This window comes from Hemicordylus capensis, chromosome 3 (assembly GCF_027244095.1).
Source record: "Hemicordylus capensis ecotype Gifberg chromosome 3, rHemCap1.1.pri, whole genome shotgun sequence".
NCBI lineage: Eukaryota > Metazoa > Chordata > Lepidosauria > Squamata > Cordylidae > Hemicordylus > Hemicordylus capensis.
This window is the reverse complement of record NC_069659.1, coordinates 215,660,534-215,678,371: the sequence shown is the minus strand read 5'-3', so window position 1 is coordinate 215,678,371 and position 17,838 is coordinate 215,660,534. Positions and strand designations below refer to the sequence as shown.

At 50.0% G+C, this 17,838-nt stretch overlaps 1 long non-coding RNA gene across 2 annotated transcripts in view; it reads right to left on the bottom strand.

Annotated features, from left to right (window-relative positions):
* The window catches only part of LOC128352404 (uncharacterized), a 61,392-nt gene that overhangs the window by 37,542 nt on the left and 6,012 nt on the right, over positions 1–17,838 (bottom strand). The gene's annotated exons all lie outside the window — the stretch shown is intronic.

Sequence of the window (17,838 nt, the reverse complement as noted above, 5' to 3'; positions counted from 1 at the left end):
CACACACTAGCCCCCAACCACACACACCCTCTCTGCTCCCCCCACCCCACCTCTTTTCCTCCTTGCCCCCGACTCTCTCCACTTACCCCAGGCCCCCTGCCACACACTAGCCCCCAACCACACACACCCTCTCTGCTCCCCCCACCCCACCTCTTTTCCTCCTTGCCCCTGACTCTCTCCACTTACCCCAGGCCCCCTGCCACACACTAGCCCCAACCACACACACCCTCTCTGCTCCCCCCACCCCACCTCTTTTTCTCCTTGCCCCCGACTCTCTCCACTTACCCCAGGCCCCCTGCCACACACTAGCCCCCAACCACACACACCCTCTCTGCTCCCCCCACCCCACCTCTTTTCCTCCTTGCCCCCGACTCTCTCCACTTACCCCAGGCCCCCTGCCACACACTAGCCCCCAACCACACACACCCTCTCTGCTCCCCCCACCCCACCTCTTTTCCTCCTTGCCCCTGACTCTCTCCACTTACCCCAGGCCCCCTGCCACACACTAGCCCCAACCACACACACCCTCTCTGCTCCCCCCACCCCACCTCTTTTTCTCCTTGCCCCCGACTCTCTCCACTTACCCCAGGCCCCCTGCCACACACTAGCCCCCAACCACACACACCCTCTCTGCTCCCCCCACCCCACCTCTTTTCCTCCTTGCCCCCGACTCTCTCCACTTACCCCAGGCCCCCTGCCACACACTAGCCCCCAACCACACACACCCTCTCTGCTCCCCCCACCTCTTTGGACCGCTGCTACTGCTGTGTCCTCCCCCCACACCTGAATCCCCCCTCCCTGCTGCGCTGCGCTTCTCCTCTCTCCTCTTTCTCTCTATCATCTCTCTTTCTCCTCTCTCTCTCTTTCTTTTCTCTCTCTCTCCTCTCTTTCTCTTTGTCCCTGCCCCCCCCCTCTTTTCTCTCTCTCTTAGTCTTTTCTCTCTCTGCTCCCCTTCACTTTCCACCTCCTCTCCCACAGCTGCAGCCACACACAGTAGCCTACCCACCTGGCGGCTGCCATCGGTTTTTTTTCCCCCTTTTGATAGTTTTTGGTTGATTTTGTCTCTGCTTGGGGGTGAGTTGAGCGACACAAATAGTGTTGTCTCCTCACTTCTGCCCCTCCATCGTTGTTGAACTACCCCGGTTGCCTGTGTGCCTCGTGCGGCCGCCCTGCTGTGTCTCAGCCCAGGGTGGCTGGCTGGCGGCGGCGAATCCGTGACCAGCAGTGAGCGGCAGGAGAAGGACCGGAAGAAGAGGGGTTAGTGCGTGTGCGATTGTGCACCTTTTGTTGCCCCTTTCTCTCCCTAGCTGGCGGTTTTAAATAGGGACACCCCTATTCTGAAATGCATTTGGGTGTGGGGAGGAGGGAGGGAACCTTGGAGAGGAGATGTACTGTTGTAAAACTTGTGTCTTCATGCCCATGCCCAGTAAAGAAATTGCTGCTGTGTGTTGCGTTGCATTGCATGCGTCTTGCAGGTGGTTTTTGAACAGGTGCCTTCCAGAGTGCTTCCTTGCCTCTGGGGCAGTCTGAGTGGGGTCCAGGGTTCTGATGCGATGCTGCCACTACATGCTGGGCCCATGCCATGCCAGAGTGCTTCCTTGCCTCTGGGGCAGTCTGAGTGGGGTCCTGGCTGGGCTCTGATGCTGCCACTACATGCTGGGCCAATACACACGTATGATGATGATCATGATGTTCAATCCATGAGGCTGCCATCAAGTGTTTGCTGCTGCTTGCTTGCCATGGCATTGGGCAGGCAGAGTCACAGAGTGGGTGGGTTCAACCTCTGTGTTGGTGTGACTGGGTTCTGGTTTTGGTTGTGTGCAATTTAGAGTCACTAAATAGGCTGCATTGAGTTTGATGCTCCCCCCACAGGAGCATTACTTGAGAACCACCCCCCAGAACCCACACTTTGTGTTCCAGTTCACTAAATAAGGGTTTCCTCCTTTGATCTGCAGGTTCCCAAGCGTTGACTGCATCCCTCCCCCACCCCCGGTAGGTGCTGTGCCCTCCCCCCATCCACTCTCCCCCCCAAAAAAAGCTAAAAACTTGCCACCCACACCACAACTACTCCACCCAACTGCCCGTGCCACCCTCCCACACCGGGGTTCCACCCTTTAACCCCCTATTTTTCTAAAAAAAACCCCTCCCAGACCCATCTCCCCAATTGGCTTGGTGGTTGACTCCCAAATTCAAAAAGGACACCCTCCCCCTCACTTCGATTGGCTTCCCCCCCATATCAAAAAGTCTTCCTTTCCCCCCAATTGGCTTCCTTTTTTGAAAACAAACTTCTCCCCCGCCGCCTCCAAATCAGCTGCCTTTTTTTTGGCCCCTAAGCCCCTCCAAATTATTTTTCTGACCCTGTCTGGCCTTCCTCCTAAAGTCTCCCTCCTTCTGACCTAGCAGCATGTCTGAGCGCCGTGTGGCGGGCAGGGCTCGCTCAAGGCTGGCAGGCAGAGGTGGGAGAGGCCAGGTGCGGGGTGCGCCTGCGGCACGGGGAGGGAGAGGACGCGGGGAGCCTGAGGACACCCCAGTTCTCCCCATTGGAGAATTCTTTGCTCCGGCCCCATCTTTGGTGCGCAGGATTCAGTTCCCCACGCCTGCTGCCGCCAATCGCGGCAGAGGCAGAGGCACTGTTAGGGCTGTGGCGGGTCCCTCCTCGCCGGCGGCACCAGGTGCTGCTGAGCTACCGCCAGTTGTTGAGGTGGAGGAGACTGTGGAGTTGGAAGAGCAGGTAGAGGGCGGTGAGGACCGTGCGGCTGGCAGCGATGCAGCCAGGTTCTCCCTCCCTCTGGGGCCCCTTCCCCCTATCCTTTCGCCGCTCAGTGGGGCCCCCCCTCATGAAGCCCGACACTCTGGTGGGGAGCGGTCTGGCGAGGTGGTGGAGGAGAGGCCTGCCTCTCCGATGCCAGTTGAGCCGGGCCCTTCCTCCGCTGTGGAGGGCGGAAGGGGCGGGTTGGGTGGCAGCAGTGGGCAGGCAGCGGCGGCCGCCCCCCCCCCCAGGACTGCAGCCACCCTGCGAGAAACGGCCTAGGACGGCGCCCAGGGCGCAGGAGGCCAAGGGCAGTGGTGCATGGGTGCATTTTGAGGTCCCTCAAGATGACCCATTCCACGCCCGCTGTGTCCACTGCAGGATGCTTGTCAGCCGTGGAAGGGACCCTGCGCACCTGGGTACGACGCCTATGTGGAGACACCTAGAGCGTCACCACCCAGGTCTCAGGGGACAGGCTGGCAGCGCTAGTGCGCCTTGTGCATCTGCCACTAGGGCGGGCAGCGGCAGTGTGTCAGCCAGCAGGCAGGCTACACTGCCCGTCCAGCGGTGGACGCAGTCCTCGGGCAGCCAGCGTATTGTTCGCGTGGACCATCATCACCTCACCCGCCTCATAGGGGAGATGATTTCCACCGATGACCAGCCGTTTCAGGTGGTCGAGAACAACGGCTTCCGCCGGATTCTCCAATACCTGGCTCCCGAATACGTCATCCCCTCAAGGACGACGTTCAGCCGGAACGTGGTCCCCTCCCTGTACCGCCGGTGCAGGGAGCTCGTGTCGGCCGAGCTGCGTGCAGCTCTGGCCGGGACAAGCGTGCATTTCACGACTGACCTCTGGACCAGTGTCAGTGGGATGCACGCTTCTTTCCTGGCCCTCACTGCCCACTGGTGGGGACCGGAGAGTGAGGGGACCTCCGCGGGCGATGCTTCCGGGTCCGGCGCGGCTCCCGATGCACTACGGCACAGGTGGGCCGTCCTGCACGTGGAGACGATGGACACGAGGCACACCGCGGAGGAGGTGGCGGCCGTACTCGACCGCCAGATAGAGGAGTGGATTGGCGGGTGTCCACACCTCTCCCGCGGCTTCATTGTCACCGACAATGGAGCCAACGTTACCGCCGCTGTCGAGACAGTCATGGACTGTGTGAACATACGGTGTATGGCACACACGCTCCATCTGACCGTCAGGGACGCCCTTGGCCTTAAGGAGCTGAAGGCGTCCCAGGAGAAGGGGGCCCGCCCCATCGCAGGTGCTGTTGCTGCCACGGCCACGCTTGTGGATAAGTCCCGCAAGCTGGCCGCCCACTTCCACCACAGCGAGAAGTCCAGGAGACTGCTTCGCCAGAAGCAGGATGACCTTGGCCTTCCTCGCCATCTCATCCCTACGGATGTGGAGACGCGGTGGAACTCCACCTTCCTCCTGTTCCAGCGCCTGTTGGAGCAGGAGAGAGCCCTTGTCGCCCTGGCGAGGGACGAGTCCTTGGATGTCTGCGACTTCTCGAACGCAGAGTGGAAGCAGATGTCCGAGGCGGTGTCGGCACTCAAGCCCTTCCAGCTTGCCACGAAGGGCTTGTGTGGCGACACCACTCCCTTGAGCCAGGCGCTGCCCACAGCTGTTGGTCTCGAGAAGCTGATGGGTGGACTCCATATCTCTCTGACCACGCCAGAGGGTCGTGCTCTGGCTGGGAGGCTGAGGTCTGGGGTTGACAAGCGGCTCGTTGATGTGCTGGGAGACAGGGAGGAGTATGTCCTCGCTTGTCTCTGTCACCCAGCCCTCAAGGGCAATGCCGTGAGTGCCGACGACTTGCCCAGGTGGAAGGGCATCCTGGTCGAGAAGGTTAGGGAGGAGGAGGCCGCTAGGGCCCGCAGAGACCAGGGTGTTGGTAGTGGTGCGGGGGCAGCCCTCGCGGCCCAACCCGCACCCAGCAGCAGCATGGGCGGCCAGCCGGCGTCAGCTTCCCCTCCCCCTCCCTCTTCCCAGTCCAGCAGCGCGGCATCCCAGGCGGCGCCATCGCAGCAGCCATTTGCTACCGACTCGAGATCCGCCCAGTGGTTTCAGCGGTTCTGCTATGGCGCCATGCCTGGTATGCGGGAGGCTCGACCTGCCAGGCCCCCCTCCAGTGCTGAGCAATGCGTTGCGCAGTACTTGGAGGAGCCTGTGGAGGGAGACGGCGTGGACTGCGCACAGTTCTGGGCGAGCCGCCGCCAAGTCTGGCCGGACCTGGCGGTGGTGGCTGTGCGCCTCCTCTCCTGCCCCCCAACCAGTGTCCAGAGCGAGCGGGTGTTTTCACGTGCCGGGGACGTGGTGACACCCTCTCGCTCCCGCTTGGACCCTGGTCTGGTGGAGCAGCTGGTCTTCCTTAAGGTGAACCTCCCCCTGTTGGGCTACCCCAAGCTGCAGTTTGAGACGGGCGAGTGATTACCGTGGGTTGCCCCATGGTTGGTCACCTGCCTGGCTCGAACTCTGTGCTTATCCCTACCCTCCCCCCTTCCACCTCTAGCTGAGCTGACGTGACAGATGCTGAGCCGTGCCAGCCAGTCGCAGCGTGTAGTGTGCCCACACAGAGATGCAGTTGTAGTAGTAGTTGTAGTGCTGCGACTGGCCAGATGTTTACAATGCCCACGCCCACCTAAAAAGAAACCCAATGCTGACCAGCACAGGCCCTTTATCTATCCACCTGTCAGCATTTGGGGACCTGGCGTGGGCACGGCACACCCCCCCAAAGTAGCACAGCCCACGGAGTACTAGACTTAGCGGCAGCGGCAGGTATACGTTCAAAAATGCAGTGTAGATATGTAAATACTGTATGTAAATAAACATGTAAATAATTTTTTCTTTAAAAACCCCATGTCAAAATCAAGCCTCAAAATTATGCAAAAGAAAGAAAAAAAGGTGACAAAGGGAGAACAAAATGATGAATGCCAAATGAATTGATTTTATTGAAAATGTCACCAGAAATCATGTGTGGGGAGCTTGGTTTACATGGAGAAAATGATTGGGTGATTTTTTGAAATGAAACGAATGAATTATTATCATCTTATGTTCATCTTGATTGTGGTCACTGTTGATGTTGGCTGATGGCAAAAAACCCAAAACCATCAGAATAGCAATGAACTGGCTGCCAACACAACATATTGATTGATAACTGTGCAGGGGGGGAATTGGGTCTGTGTGTGTGTGTGTGGTGCAGGCTCAGTCTGTCTCTTCCTGTTGTCTGTCTGTCTGTCTGTCTGTCTGTCTGTGTGAATGGATGCCTAGCACTGTCTCTGTGTGTGGATGCTTTCTGTGTGTAGTGTGGTGTGTGTCTGTCTACATGTTTTTTTTCCTCCCCCCCATGCCTCCTTCCATCCTTCCCCTCTCATCCTCTCCCCTTCCTTTTCACCACCTTCCATCCTCCCTCCCTTCCAGCCCACCACCGCCTCACCTGCCCCCAACCCCGGTCTGGCAGATGATGAGAGTCTGGTCTCTCCCACCGAAGCACACACGTGAGCACGTGTGTGCACAAATATGTGGCTGACCAACTCTGAGCCGGACCCTCCCCCCTTCAATCCCCTCTACATCCCTCTCCCCCTCCCCTTTCCTCCCCCCTGCCTCCCAGCCTCCCTCCCTGCCTCCCTCCCCCCTCCTAGCTAGCAGCGCACACATACACACACAAAACACCTGTGGTGGCAAACACCACCAGCACACATGCACTCACACTGGTGCCACCACCTCTGCCTTGGGCCTCTGTGTCCTTGAGCAGATATGTGGTGGTGGACCAGAGAAGCATTTCTTTCCAGCAAGGCAAAAGGCATGCACTCACTGCACACACACACACACACACACACGAAGAGGTGAAGACGAGAAGAGGCAACTTCTAGAACCAGCAGCAGCAGGTGAGTGTCGTGTAATTGTGTTGCTTCCCAAGGCCACTGCCCATGCTCAATGCTCAGTCTGCTGAAACTAAAGAACTAGCTACAATCACCCTTCCTCACATGCAGCTCAGCTCAGCTCAGCTCAGCTGCACAGCACACTGACTAACTAGACACTACAGCTGGTGGTAGAAAAAACAGAAGTCTAGATTCTAGAAGATGTCCTGGTGGATTTTAAACTTTCAAATCTGTGCTAGGATTGCCTCGCCCGCCTCCTCCTCCTCCTCCTCCTCCTCCTGCCTGTAATTGTGCCCTCTCCCCTTGCAGTTGCGCCGTCGTGATGGGTTGGTGATGTGCGTGCGCCGTCTACTTGTTAGCTCTCTCCTCCTCATGTTGGCTGGGCTTGCCAGGCACTGGCTGGCAGCAGCTGTTGGCTGTGTGCTAGGCTCAGGCTGTGGCGCGCGTGACTGGACTGGGAATGTTATTGTAGCGGCAACACTGGTTGTGGTGGTAGCAGTAGTAGCTGTTGTTGTTGCTGGGCTGGTGGCTGCTGGCCTGTGCTGACTCTGCGCACTTGGTCTGGTCTGGTCTGGTCATTTGGATGCAGATGTAGGGTGTGTGTGCATCATCCATGCGGAACATCAGAGCAGAGCAGAGCAGGTTGGCTGGCTTCTGTCTGTCGGGCCTAGTCAGTGGCAGGCACTGAGTGAGGCGGTGGTTTCTTTGGGCATCACGTCACCCATCATGCAGAGCGGCAGGTCTGCTGCTCTGCTGCTCCGCCTCCTGCTTCTTCTCTGTGTGTGCTGCTCTTGTGCTTAGTGTGCTGCTCCGCTGCTGCTGCTGTGCTGGCAGGCAGCACAGCAGTGGCCTTTTTGTTAGATCAGAGAGTGGGTGTTGTCTCTCTGAGTGTCCTCCTCTTACTTGCTTGGATAGGAGTGGTGGTAGTAGGTAGGCATTAAGATGGACTGACTAGGTGTTACGTGTTAGGGCGCCCAGAGAGAGGGGCCAAAAAGATGGGGTGGCAATTGTTGGGTTGCTCCTAGTATTATTGGTGAATTTCTGAAGAAAAATTTTTTTTCCATTGGCTAGAATGGGGGTTCGGGGCTGCCCCAGACCCGCCTCTGTGGGGTGGCAGCACCGCCAAAGTGGGTCCGGGGCCATGGCAAAAATGCCCTCAGTCCCTCCCAGCAATCCCCGTAGAGATAGGAGTGATGGTTCTGTTGTTTTTCTGAGGTGTTCTGAGTGAGTGTGGATTCTGTGATAGCAAATGAGAGTGGATTCATGGTGTCTCATTGGAAATCTCATAAGCTATCATAGAATCTACACTCAGAATACCTCAGAAAAACAACAGAACCATCACTCCTATCTCTACGGGGATTGCTGGGAGGGACTGAGGGCATTTTTGCCATGGCCCCGGACCCACTTTGGGGGTGCTGCCACCCCACAGAGGTGGGTCTGGGGCAGCCCCAAACCCCCATTCTAGCCAATGGAAAAAAAATTTCTTCAGAAATTCACCAATAATACTAGGAGCCACCAATTGCCTTGGGATTTTTGGGGTGGAGGACACCCATGGGTGGCTACCACCCACCCCAGCTTTTTTGCCCCTAAGGGCTCCACATTGTGAGTTATGGGCAAAAATTTATTTTTTGAAAAAAAATTGTTAAAAATCAGAGGAAGGTCCAATCGACTTGAAATTTGGGTGGCAGGTAGAACACAATGTCCCCTTCAAAACCAGCCACTTTTTGTGATCCGAACCGGTTCAGTTCGGATCTGAACTGGTTCGAAACCGAACCGGACCGGGGGGGTGGTCTGGCAAAACCAAAACCGAACCACCCCGGTCCGGTCCGGACCCGGTTCGGACCCGAACCGAACCGGGAGAACCGGTTTTATGCACATCCCTACTTGCAGAGCACTTCCAGAGCACGAGCAGCACTCAGAAATGTTATGCCTGTGGTAAGGATGTGCACGAATTGTTTTTTTTCTATTCAATTTGTACCTGAATCGAATCACCCCCAATTTGTTTTGGGTCCAAATCTGCCCCCCACCAAAACACTCCAGATTCAATTTGTACCCACATTTCCAAAATCTGGATCTGAATGAATTCGGAACAAAGAAAGGGGTTCTGGGGGCAAAAGAGTGGGATGGATGGTAGTGCCTAATGGGTGGAAACTACCACCCACATTTAAAATAAATCGGGCTTTTTCTCATAAGGAATAATGAGGATTTCAGCAGCCTTATAGCTTTCAAAGCTATAAGGCTACTGAAACATTATTCCCTATCGGGAGAAGCTTTAAGATGTGCAAACTTCAAAAATTCTTTAAATATCACCCCTTTGCCCAATTTCTTTGAAATTTGGGTGGTAGTTTCCACCCATTGGGCACTACCACCCAACCCACTTTGGCCACAAAATGGAGGTCTGAATCTCTGGATTTTGGGGGTCCAAATCTGGGGTGATTTGTTTTGTACCCGAATCTGAGCAATTGAGGACAGGGATGATTTGTTTTGCCTACAAATCACCCGAATCAGCCAGATTCACGTACAAATCATTTTGTACCAAAATTGTTTCACACATCCCTACCCTGTGGCACAACAGTGCTGCATAGGAGGACTGGATTAGTTATTTATTTATTTATTATTATCGTTATTTTACATTTGTATCCTGCTCTTCCTCTGAGCAGCTCAGAATGGTGTACATGGTTATTTTTATCCTCACAACCGTGTGAGGTAGATTAGGCTGAGAGATACATGACTCACCCAGAGTCACCCAGTGAATTTCATGGTAGAATGGGGATTTGAACTCGGATCTTCCTGGTCCTAATCCAACACTCTAACCACCACGTTATGCTGTAGAGCTCTCAGCACATCCCTACAGAGCCTCCTTACATGCACACTTTGTTAGTCAGGATGCCAGCCACTCTGTGGAAGTAAAATATCTATGTGTAAGATTAAGGCATTTCAATATTTTTCACTCCCCGAAAGGAAAAAAAGCAGGTCCTAATTTTTGCAAAACAGGCAACATAAGCTCCAATAGTACTCACTAGGGGCTCCATAGCTAAGTGAGCAAGTTAATTTCAGCTGCTAATCAATAAGAAAATAAAACCAAGCAGTGGGTCTGAAAATGCAATATTTGAATAACATAAAATAAGATTTTATTTTGCCCTGGAGAGTGGTATTAAAACATGTTGCCTATCAAGGTTGATAGGATGATTTTTTAGGGCTGGCCAATGGGCAATAATTGTAATCTTCTCCACAGGTAGATTACAAGATATTGTATGTTCTATGATCATTAAATGCATGTAGGAGCAATACTTGATCTTTTTTAACACTGTTACCCAAGGGGGATTATTCAGTTCATTATTTCTTTCAAATTACACAGCAAGTTCTACTTGGCATTTCTCATGCTAATAGTGATTAATAATTGTGTGAGATATTCATCTTTAATTATTTATCAATACAAGGCCTGCCTTTGTTGAAAATATAGTAATAGAAATTTGATGGTCAAAAAACCTCCCAGTTTAAAATCAGAGTTAAGGCAATCTCAATCTGACTCAAGCTCTGCAAAGCCAAGAAACTGGAATCTAAGGCTTCTGCCTTAACATATGTGCCACGTGATCAGTAATTATGTTGTGCAATTTCAGAAATTGTGCTCACTTACAACTTGCCCTCCATACACCCAAACTGTATTGCTAAATAAATTCTTCTGTGAGTTGACCTGTTTGTTGTTTACATCCTTAATTTGCAGGATGGGATCAACAGTTGGGAGGGGCCCCTTTTCTAGCATCCTTCATAATCCTTAGCCTGACTCAACAGAAAGGATGTTTTATGGTACACTCCAGTAAAGGCTGGATGACAGCACCATCCCAAGCTTGTCCAAAGCTCAGGGAGAAAGAGGATCATATGATAACCCATCCCTCTTCTGTTGGGGACTATAGACTTAGAAGTAGCTAAAAACTGGGTCTATAAAAGATTCTAGATTCATTAATGTTTTCTGCAGTGTGTTTTTCAGTCTAATGTCTTCCAGTTCTGTTTTTAAAGCTTCAGTTGGTTAATGGAGGCTGAGAAAAAGGATGCTGCTCTGGCAGGTGAAGGGGTCACATGGTAGGTACCCCAGGCAGGGTGGCTTGCTCTGGTACTCAAGAAGCTAACCACACTGCCCGTTCCTAGGAGCTCCCCTGCTGAATGATGTGAGAGTTCAAGCTTCTTACTTTGTATCTGGGAATGCAACATTGTGGGGTTTCCTGTAGAATACAGTAAGGCAGGGGTCTTCAAACTTGCATTTCAAGAGATGGTTGGGCTACAACTCCTATCATCCCTAGCCACAATTGCTGGGATGATGGGAGTTGGAGTTTAACAACTTCTGGTAACCCAAGATTGAAAATTACTGCTCCAAGGCTCAGATAATTCATAAAGCAGTACAGGAGCAGGACAACATGGGACATCTTTGCTGGCGTTCCATATCCCCATCTTGATTTGGGCTTCAAAGACCGAGGAAAAGTGTGAGTGCATGGAGGGCAGGTTGGAAGCGAGTGCAATTTCTGACACTGTACAACATCATTACTGATCACATGGCATGTGCTGGTAGTAACTGGAGATGGACCTCTCCCTATGACCTCAACGTGCAATGGGGATCATACAGAAGAAGGCGCTCTCTAAAGTAACTCGGACCTAAGCCGCTTAGGGCTTTAAAGATAATAACCAGCACTTTGTATTTTACCTGGAAACATATTGGCAGCCAATACAACTGTTTGAGAATGAGAACAGACATAATATGGTCTCTCCGAGTTACCCCAGAGACCAGTCTGGCTGCTGCATTTTGAACTAACTGAAGTTTCTGAACTATGTACAAAGGCAGCCTAACATAGAGCGCATTGCAATAATCAAGCCTGGAGGTTATCAGCTGATGCACAACTGTTGAGATCATTCTCTTCAAGGAATGAATGCAGCTGTCAAATCAGCCAAAGTTGAAGGAAAGCACTCCTTGTCATAGCCTCCCCCTTGGATACCAGGGTGACGCTTGGATCCAAGAGTACTCTCAAGCTGCTTACTTGTTCCTTCTGGGGGAGTGTAACCCCATCCAGGACAGGAAGATCTAACTCATCCCTCAGATTCCGATCCCCCACAATGAGCACCTCCATCTTGCTTGCATTCAGCTTCAATTTGTTGTCCCTCATCTAGCCCATTACTGTCCGTAGGCAGGCATTTAGGGAATGAATGCCATTTCCTGATGATGATGATGATGATGATGATGATGATGATGATGATGATGATGATGATAAATAGATTTGGGTGTCATCAGCATACTGAAAACACCCTGCACCAAATCTTCTGATGACCTCACCCAGCAGTTTCATGTAGATGTTAAAAAGCATTGGTGACAGGTTGGAGCCCTGAGGGACTCCATATAATAGCTCCTGTTTCAAAGAGCAACTTTCAACAAGCTCCACCATCTGGAATCTGCCTGAGAGATAGGAGCAGAACTACTGTAAAGCAGTGCTTCCTATCCCCCTGAAGGATATCATGGTTGATGGTATCAAATGCCACCAAGAGATCCAAAAGAACCAACAAAGTCAGTCTCAGTCTCTGTCTCTGTCTCTCTCTTCCCTAGAAAAGGTCATCCATCAAGCTAACCATGCCCATCTCAACCCCATAGCCTGCTCTAAAGCCAGTTTGAAATGGGTCTAGAGATAATCGGTTTTCTCCAAAACTGCCTAGAGCTGGTTAACCACCACTTTCTCAATCACCTTGCCCAAACATGGGAGATCAGAGACCAGTTTATAGCTATCCATCTTTGAGGGATCTAGGGAAGGCTTCTTAAGAAGTAGTCTAATCATTGCATCCTTCAAACAAGGAGGCATCCTACCCTCCCTCAACAATGAGTTAATGATATTAACTAGGCTATCTCCAACAATTTCCCTGCTAGATAGAAGCAGCCATGTTGGACAAGGATCCAGAGAACAAGTGGTAGGCCACACCACCCCAAGCAGCTTGTCCACATCCTCAGACATCACAGATTGAAACTGATCCAATCTAATACTGCAAGAGGGATTGCTGGACACCACCTTAATAGATTCTGCAAAAACAGATGAGTCCAAGTTGGCCCAAATACAAGAGATTTTGTCCGCAAAGAACCCATTAAAGACATTACAGCAGAACATAGTCTCCAGGGATTGGTTTGAACTGGAAGGAGCCTGAATCAAACTCTTTACAACCCAGGACAACTCTGCCAAACATGAGCCTGCAGAAGCAATGCATGCAGACCAAAATTAGAGTTTTGCTGCACATGCCACTTCCACATAAACCTTCAAATGTGCTTTATGCTGTGTCCTTTCAAATTCAAGCTAAGTTTTCCTCCACTTGTGTTCCAGTCACCTACCTTGCTGCTTCCGACCCTGAAACTCCTCTGTATATCAAGGGGCCACTTTTAAAGCAGGGAGGAAGGGATGCTTAGGAGCGATGGAGAGTTCCCTATTCCGGGTTCCCACCAGGGCATCAACAGAGTCTCTGGCAGCACCAACACTGAAACCCTCCAAGGCTTTCTGGAATTCTACTGGATCCAGCAGTCTTCTCAGGGGTGGGGGGGCATCTTAATAGGTCCACTACCCCTGCAAGGCTGGGTTGTGGTTGTGAAACCAAACTTGACCAGGTGGTGTGAGGTGAATAGACAACTTTTCTGCTGGAATCTTCACATGGATTTGCTCCAAACCACTGGCCTCTACCCCAAAACTAACTTCAAACCTCTGGGCTCGACCACTCTACCTATTCTAGGCATTGCCTCCAGGCCTAAAGGGTTCAGCCCAACAGTTGTGGGGAAGGGATATTGAATGGCGGGGCCGAGTGATTTGGTGAAGGTCTGGGGGTGATGTGCAGTGGTTTTAGTTGAGTCTGAGAACACAGCCCAGCACAAAAGTGGTCTATTCACCCAAGTGTACAGGTAAAAAAAAAAAAAAAGACTCATCCCTCCACCAGGTACTTGAATTTTTACTTGAAGATTTGGCAATGCTGTGTAGAGGCTTTTGGCATAAAAAAGCATGCAGTGACACATGGCACAGCAATCTAAGTGAGATCTTGAAAGTCCTCTGTTCAATAGGCTCATTACTGAAAATCCTCTGTTCACTGGAACAACACAGATTATCACCACGTCTCCCCTCTACAATCTATAACACATCCAGAATCTGAAGTTTAACAGAATTATCTTTAAATATACAATTCTACAATATTATAAAAGGGTTACAGTTATCACAAAACATGAAGATAGCTTTTGTATTTTCAGATCTACATACTTGTCATCCATTCACCCAAGAATATCATATCCTGGGTTATTATGAAGCAATTCCTGAAGTAAGGGTATTTTTAATCATCTCCAACTTTTAGCTATTAGCACTCCTGCTGCTAGAATCATATTAATGATTACATTAACCTTTTGTTTCTCAATTATAGAAACTGAATAAATAATATTTATTTATTTATTTATTTATTTATTTATTTATTTATTTATTTATTTATCAAATTTGTATACTGCCCCAAACTTTCATCTCTGGGCAGTTTACAATAACATAAAACTGGTTAAAAACATATACAAAAACTTAAAAACAATTTAACTATTTAAAAACAACCAGAAATTAAAACCCAAAAATATTAGGAAGCTGAGAAAGCTTGGGTGAAAAGATGGGTTTTCAGGTGTTTTTTGAAAATTGCCAGAGATGGGGAAGATTGTATCTCAGCAGGGAGCGCATTCCACAATCTCGGGTTCAGTGACTGAGAAGGCTCTTCTTTGTGTAGCCAACAAACGCGTTGGCGGTAATTGGAGATGGACCCCCTCAGATGACCTCAATGAGCAGTGGGGCTTGTAATGAAGAAGATGCTCTCTTAAATACCCAGGGCCTAAGCCATTTAGGGCTTTGTAAGTTATAACTAGCACTTTGTATTTTGTCCAGAAACCTATTGGCAGCCAGTGTAACTCCATCAGTAAAGGTGTAACATGGTCTCTCCGAGATGACCCAGAGACCAACCTGGCTGCTGCATTCTGAACCAACTGAAGTTTCCGGACTACGTACAAAGGCAGCCCCACATAGAGCGCATTACAAAAGTCAAGTCTGGAGGTTACCAACAGATGTACCACTGTTTTGAGGTCGTTGATCTCAAGAAACGGGCGCACCTGGCGTCTTAGCTGGAGCTGAAAGAAAGCACCCCTGGCCACCGCCTCAACCTGAGAAACCAGGGAGAGGTGTGAATCCAGAAGAACTCCCAGACTGCAAACCTGTTCCTTTTGGGGAAGTGTGACCCCCATCTAGAACAGGTAGATCAAAATATCCTCTAGAGTTCTGACCCCACACAATAAGTACCTCTGTCTTATCTGGATTCAGCTTCAGTTTATTCTCCCTCATCCAGCCCATTACTGCTTTCGGGCAGGCATTTAGGGAGGATATGCCAGCTCCTGAAGAAGTTGACATGGAGGAGTACCATAAATATTGTATGGTATAAATATTTTTGCAGATATTTTATTTTATTTTATTTTATATTTTATTTTATTTTATTTTAACACCGCCCTTCCAAAATGGCTCAGGGCAGTTTACAATTAAAACACACCACTTGACTTGACTTGTATTAAGGTCAGTGGCTACTATCTCATGGACTCCTTTTTAAACCACCTTCCAAAAAGTGTTAATTTTATATCCCTAGTATGAAAAAGATCAGTTGTTTGCTATCACACAGCTTTTCAACCGGGGTACTTGAATCCCTGGGGGGTACTTTGAAACCTTAAAGGAGGTACATGGGATACACAGAACCCTCACACCTCCCCAGGGGCGTAACAAGGTTGGAGTGGGCCCAGAGACAAGATTTTAAAATGCCCCCCCCCCCAGTCCAGGGCCTCCGCACACCCCAGGCCCCCAAGGATTTAAGTCTGATATTCCAAAATAAGTCTGCTGCCTGCAAATACATTTCACTGAATACACACACACACGTCACAATATATAGTGATATACATTGAGTACTATACATTTGTATTACTTTTAATGCCTAGAACACACTAGAAAGATGAATTATTAAAATGGGCCCCTCGCTGCAGATTAGCAAAGGAGACTTTCAACCATGCAGGGTGAACCTATGTTTGTTTTCTCAGAATTCTGAACCAATTCAGTCAAGTTTGATTGCAGGAGGTTTTTCACAGGAGGCTTTTAAAGCCCTTTAAGACACATCTCCTCTGGAATGGAGGTGCTGCATTCACATGTTGGCCAGATTTACCCTGAAGTCCCTGCAAGTTATTGGGGAGCAGTTCACACACAAGAAAAATAAAATAAAAGCACCACACATGCTTCACAGTTCTCACTCAGACCTTCTGGGTTGCAAAACAACTTGAACATAAGTGCATTTATAAATGAATGAATGAATAAATAAAATTAATAAAATACTGTTCCAGAAGTTTTTGCAATTTTCTGCCATGAAACAAGCCACTTATAGGACTTTTTAGATAGTTTTTTTTAAGTCAGCAAATTTTCCAAGCTGTTTCAAAATAAATATTCAGAGACTTCTCGGTCCCTCCCCCCCGCCCATATCGAAGCCCTATGGCAAGCAGATCCCTATATATGGGGGGGGGGGCGGGAAAGGTAACCACAAAAAGGAGTTCACACTCTACCTGGCAAATGCTGGTCTGGGTTAAGCAGGGCAGCAAGGGGTCTTCTGCTGCAGAGAACACTCTGGCTGCCTCCTCCTTCCTGGCTTGCTTGGGCCCTACTGGAGTTCAGGCTTCACTGTGGCCTACACGGAGGCCTCCGTGGAAGCCCCGCCCACCCGCCGATCAGCTGAGAGGCGGGAGAAAAGGAGCTCTTTGCAGCTTGCCTGCCGCTTCGATTGCGGGCCAGCAGAACAAGCAGGAGAGACGGCGAAGAGGGCAAGTGGCTGAGAGGCTATGGGGCTGGGCTGGGGGCAATGGGGAGTCACATGAGGTGCCTCTGGGGTGCCCCTCCAGGCAGTGGGGCCCCCAGACAACTGTCTCCCCTTGCCCTATCATTGTTACGCGCCTGCACCTCCCTGACTCACTTGTATGCTATGCTTTTGGCTCCTTTTCTAGGAGGAGGAGAATTCAGGCAGCATCCCTCCCTCCTAACTGGCTAGGTGTTCGGGCTCAGCCCACAACTCCCTCAGCTGGATAGGCTTGGCAGCAAGGGAAATGCTGGCTAATGCTTAGCATCGGCATTACCCTTGCTGCCAAGCCTGTCTGGCTGAGAGAGAGGTGGGATTTACCTGAGCACTTAGCTAGCCAGTGACCTTGAATGGAGGAGGGAGGAGTGGGATCAGGTCAGGGGTATGCTGTGGATCCATAGCCATGAGGCTCCAGAACCCGGGAGAAGGAAATAAGCCACAGAAGAGAGTTAGGAGTTTGGGGGTGGGGGAGGGTTTTGTTTTGTTTTTGATTGTTTGTTTTTGCCTTATTCCAGGCCAAATTCATAGCTTGTAGTGTATTTTCCACCGACTTTAGCAAGATATAATAATGCAGGTCACAATTTTTTTGCTGAAGCTTTGAGGCAGAAAGGGTACACTTATTCAAAAGGTGTGAAACCTTGTGGTCTATCACATCTCCAGTGTTTTAAAATACCGACCAAACATTTTTTGGTAGTCTAACTAGAATAAAGTACCAATGGTAGAGAATTTTAAAAATATTTTATTAGATAGACACATTAGAAGAAAATCAAGCTTTCATTAAAAACATATAATTCTTATTCTTTTAAAGGATATTCATCAACTGTATGTCTTTTTCTGACTGAAGCCAATAGTTTTTATTTGGGGGTTCCAAATGGCTTACTACAGCCATTAAAAGAGGAGTGTCTCAAATTTCACTAATTTCCTCTATCATTCCTAAGCCCCCTTCAAAATCATTTTTCTCAGTGGTAGGTGACAGGAAAATATTTTTCTAAACCTTGATTTTGTAGTGTAGACTGTATATCTCCAAGTGAAAGGACACTCCAATCCTTAATAAAATCACAGTATCTAAAAACATCCCCCTTTCCCCAAATTTGAAAAATCACCAGCTGACAACCTGAAAAATGCTGTGTCCAAGCAGCAAAGGATGCCCAGGCTCAGTTGTAGCATCCACACTTCAGAAGTGTAGGTGCTTGCATGCAGGGTGACTGTGTGGGATTTCCACTGAGCTCTCATTCTTCAAGAAGCAACTAAAAACATGTCTAGTTGAGTAGCAGCCAGCCAGTAACAAACAAGTGGAA